The sequence below is a fragment of the Solanum tuberosum genome, unplaced genomic scaffold, assembly GCF_000226075.1.
Source record: "Solanum tuberosum cultivar DM 1-3 516 R44 unplaced genomic scaffold, SolTub_3.0 scf00047, whole genome shotgun sequence".
Classification (NCBI taxonomy): domain Eukaryota; kingdom Viridiplantae; phylum Streptophyta; class Magnoliopsida; order Solanales; family Solanaceae; genus Solanum; species Solanum tuberosum.
In genome coordinates, this window is record NW_006238973.1 from 298,644 (window position 1) to 304,551 (window position 5,908).

Consider the following 5,908-nt stretch of genomic DNA (forward strand, 5'->3'; position numbering starts at 1 on the left):
AGTTCATATGTACCACATAAATTAAAACAGAAACAGTAACATATATTGGGCCCCGTGCTGGCACGGGGTCCCATATCTAGTTTAATTATATAAGGTGGAGCAATAATCACCACTTCATCTTATCCAAGATCATAATGAAAGTTCTTCACATGCAGAAAACGTGAAGGAATATTATGTCACTATTTCAAATAACAAATCTAATTTTGTAAGATAAAAATATATAGTATTGTTTAGTCTTAAAGAAATTTCATAAAAATATATTATATAATAAGATGGAGTAATAATTAACTCTTCATCTTATTCAATCTGTGATGAAAGTTCTTCACATGCACAAAATGTGAAGGAATTGTGTCACAATTTTTATAATAATTTAAAACGAAGACATATAATATTGTTTAGTTTTAGAGAATTCTAGTGAAGCACAAAATATAAATATTTATAAAAATGATATTCATATTTAAAGGATATATAATTGAAGTTGGATACTTTTGATAGAAGCTACGCCTTAATTTGATGTAGTGGTAATGTGTGTTCATTTGAATCTAAGTTCCAAGTTTAAATCTTGAATAGCACAATTTTTTTTGTTTTTTTTTTACAGCCACACACCATCATTCTTGAACACCCGATAAAATTTCTAACTTCGCCACTGTCCACATTATGTGTATATATATTGCATGCATACATCTCATCTTGTATTTTTGTAATAATTTTTTTACAACCATTTATGTAATAATCAGTCCGTGATCAAGTGACGATAAATCTTATCCTTTTATCCTCCAAGTGGACCAATTGAAATAGTGTTTTCTCTAATTATATACATGAATAAAACATGTTTTGTCTATATATGTTACACAAATTTAACAAATTGGTGTTCACGTATAGGTAGATGGTCCTATTTGATATGGGTAGGAATTGTCCATTTCTTTGTAATAGTGACCTTCAAAGCCACATAATATCATGTTGATCACATCAAACTAATTAATTGGTAACATTGATTTTTCACATGCACTTTTACTCATTTCTTTCACCTTAGCTTATCACCTAATCACAGTGTATTAATATGATTTGATGTAAATATCATCTTTTAACTTTTGGTCTAATCTTATCTCGTTAAACATTCTTAGTGGATCAAATATAATAATAAACACTATCGATCAATGACGATTGGTGTTGAAGATGAGCATGACAAATAATATGATCAATGACGATTGGTGTTGAAGACGAGCATGACAAATAATATGACGATGAAGACTTTGACAAAGAAGATAAATAATAAGATGTGGACTTTGATAAAAGGCTTATTTATGATATCCGTTAAAAGTTTGGTTCATCTATATCGTCTCTGTTTGAGAAAAAATACTCAGCATGCCATTATTTGTAAACTAAAAATATTTTTGATTTTTGCAAAACCATTTTGTACATGTGGTCAATTATGATTTGGTCACGTCATTAATTGAATTATTTTTAGAAGGAAAGAGGCTCAAATATACCATCAAACTTTGAGAAAAGGCTCATCTATGTCATTCGTCAAATGTTTGACTCATCTATGTCATTTCAGTTAACAAATAATGGCATGGATAAGTTTTTTTTCTCAAAACAAAAATGACATAAATGAGCCAAAACTTTTAACGAATGACACAAATAAGTCTTTTCTCAAAGTTTAATGGCATATTTGAGCCTTTTTCCTTTTTAAAATCCTGTTAGTTATCAATTAAACACACGAAAACATAAGTTCTAAAGTTTTGAAATTTACAAAACTTCATATAATCCATTAATTCTCAATATATTCAACACAATATCTTATAGATTCACGGTATATATCTAACACCATTATTAATATGTACAAGGCTGTACATTAGTAGGTGACTTCTTTTAAGTTTTTCTTTTTGGAAAAGGAAGAAATATATAAAAGAATTTTTTTCACAAAAGAAATCTCCATTTTCTAATTTTTCTCTTTTTTCTTTCCTAATTTCTTTTTCTTTTCGAATCTTCTTTCTAATATATTTCCCATCAATATTCTCTCACAATTTTCTCTAAAAATAACTTTATGAATCAAATCAAATTGAATAATCGGATTCTCTTTTTCTCTCTTCACTCATTTCTTTCTCCTTTTTACATCATTTTCTTTTCTGAGAATTTTCCTTATATAATAATGGTGACTCATGACAATAGCAGACAACGGTACGTTGGTGGTTGATAGTGATAATCGACGGTAATAATTAATTATGGCAGTTGATGATAATGATAGCTATGAAAAATAGTGATGATTGACAATATATATTGATGATTGATTGTGATGATCATCATCATCAGTAGTGGTTGATATATTGTATAATAATGTTTACTAGCGGTAATAATTTTGGTGTAGTGATTATTGACTATGGTAATTGGCGGCTATACCTGGTAGTTATGACTGTGGATGACAATTACGGATGGTAGTTGATAATGATACACATGATTAGAAGTGAAAGCGGATGATAGTACCTTAATGATATCAAAACTTTGTTATAGATCTTACTCATTCAAGTCTATTTAGATTCAATAAATAATTTAAAATAAGAAAACAAAGACATTTGATGATTTAGATGTAAATAATCAACATTCAGACCAAAAAAAATACATCTAATAACTCTAGATCTATATAATTAAAATTAAGAAAATTATTAAGTATAAATAAATGAGTCATTCGCTACGACAAATAAAAAAATTTGTGACCATTATTTAACGATAACAATAAATATGAGTATTTAGATCTAACGCTCTATATAAATGCCGCTAAGAGACTTTAGCAATTTTGAATACAATGACATTAACTTAATTGCTGCTAAATATGTAAAAATTAACTAAGTAGATATCCTTAGGTATATTTTCACGTGAATGAAAGGTACTCTCAAAAAGGGACCGATTGTATGATGCATCTGAATTTATGGTCTTTCTCATAAAATTAAGTATTTTATATACTTTTTTTTTTAAAAAAAATTGAATTAATACTTTCTGCAGGCTCTTATACTCAATTAGATATTTTGAAGGTGTGGTCCAACACAAATTCAACAAACCAAAATAATTCATGGGTAGATATATATATATAATCTGTGTTGTACATGGCACAATATTTATATTTTCTCTGTCTTAATTTCAATGACATATTTTTTTTTAATTTATTAAAAGAATGCTATGTTTTATAATTTCAAATAATTTAACTTAAAAATTTCTAATCCACTCATAATAAAATAATTTATAATCATAAAAAATATCTGATATTTATTTTAGAATACAAGTTTGAAAAGTTTTTTTTTTTCAAACCCTCTATACCTAGTAAAATGATGTCACATAAATTAGAATAAAAATAATATTAAAATTAAAATTTACATTTCTCATTAATTAGATAAATAATTTGCATTTTTAGTTAATTAAGAAGTTGAGATCAACAACAGCAAAACAAAAACAAAGAATATTAAATTGATTATATTCTAGCATAATACTACTTAATCAATTTCAATTACTATTTGAGAAATAAAAAACTGTACGTGATCAAGTTATATACATAACCAAAACTTTATTAGGCCCTCAATTTCAAGAATATAATAAATCCAATTTGTATATATATTCTAGCTTTGCCACTGTCCACATTATGTGTATATATATTGCATGCATACATCCCATCTTGTGTTTTTGTAATAATTTTTTTTACAACCATTTATGTAATAATCATTCCGTGATCAAGCGATGATAACTCTTATCCTTTTATCCTCCAACTGGACCAATTGAAATAGTGTTCTCTTATATACACGAATAAAACATGTTTTGTCTATATGTGTTACACAAATTTAACAAATTGGAGTTCACATATAGGTAGATGGTCCTATTTGATATGGGTAGGAATTGTCCATTTCTTTGCAATAGTGACCTTCAAAGCTACAGAATATCATGTTGATCACACCAAACTAATTAATTGGTAACATTGATTTTTCACATGCACTTTTACTCATTTCTTTCACCTTAGCTTATCACCTAATCATAGTGTATTAATATATGATTTGATGTAAATATCATCTTTTAACTTTTGGTCTAATCTTATCTCGTTAAACATTTTTAGTGGATCAAATATAATAATAAATACTATCGATCAATGACGATTGGTGTTGAAGACGAGCATGACAAATAATATGACGATGAAGACTCGCGGTAAAAGAAATCAATCTTATTTTTGGTAAGCCAATTAAGAACTCCAATTAATTCAGAGTCCAAATTACTTTATAAATCTCTTTTTGTTATTTTTATTTAAATATTAATAATATTTGTAATTTTACTGTCACCATACTAGTTAATCTCAAGTGTTAAACTATAGTAAAAAAAATTATAGCAAATGTTCACCTTTTTTTTAAGAAGAATTTGGATAAATAAAGTTTGCATGTTTTACGTGGAAACTTCGTTAATGATAAGAGAAAAATTACATTAGTTTCAGTTTCAAATAGAAAGAAGAGTTTTTGGCTAAAAATATCCTTCAAGTATTTAAAACTTAACAATTTTCATTCCTCTATTAAAATTTGTCAAAAAATTAGCGAATTCCACACAAAAGCATATGCAATTCATACTATTCTCATAAAAAAAATTCTATAATATTATTACCGATTGGAAAAAAAAACCAAAAATAAAAATAAAAATTGAGACTCATGTTTGCTGTTAAAAAAACAATGTTAGGACGGTGTTAGTCTACGAGGAGACATGATTTGCTCTTCTCTTTTACCCAATGGAGTTTGAGCTTAATTTTACACCATCTTCACCTTGCAAAGTCAAATGTCGTTAGGTCAATTATTTTTTGGGGCAAATTGATAATTGAGGTGATCAAGATTCAGCTAATTTTGATCTCTACTAAGTTTTATTTTCCATTATTAGAAGCAAAAGTCTCTGATCGACACCACTTTTTGCAGATTTAATGTGAGAAAACATTGCCATTGATAATTCTTTGATATCAAATCAAATGAAAAGTAAATAAAAATAAAATTGCTAATTAAAAGGAAGGCAATGCAAAACGTTGTTACTAAAAAATATTATAATATTATTTTAAATGTATGTAGAATGAACAGAATTAGTTTATTGGGGTGATTTGAGGAGTTTAATTTGTTGAGAGTAGTGTGAACAGTACATGTTGTTGTGAAGAATTTGTTAATTTTTGACAAATTTTAACAAAAGGATGAAAATTGTCAAATTTTAAATAATTGAGGGATGTTTTCAGTTAAGAAAAATAATTTTTAAGCATGTAGTTAAGTTGAGGGTATAGTTTAAGGATGTTTTTGACCAAAAACTCTAGAAAGAATGACTAGATTTGTGTAACTCTGTTACGTTATTCAATTTTGAATAGTATACGGACAAATCTTGACATTTTCTGTTATATTATTAACTAGTGAATATAACTGCTCTTCGCGCGGTTATAAATTTATTAGTGAATAAATAAATATTTCTTTTATAAATTTAATCCAGATAAAAATATAAAATTATAAATATAAATATAAAACTTTTTGTTGGAACTCATGGACTGATTGGTTACAATTGTTGACACCCAATTTTGGACCTCCACAATATATTAATTATCGAGCTTCTTCAATTTCAAACGATTTTAAAATAATTAATTTTATAAAAGTAATAATAATAATATAGTTTGCAAGTTCTGTCTTATTTTATAATTTTTAGATAATGTATGTGTTTTACATAATCATGTACATAATTATTATATTTTATGAATATTCAAAATTCGTCTCAAAAAAGAGTTTGTTTTATATTCAATTAAACTAAATTGGTTTAAAGTATAAGTTATTTATTTTATTAGTTTAATTATGCTTATTTTATATTATTTTGTCTTTTAATTTTGTTGATTTGAAAAACACATTTTATTTAAGTTACGTTATTT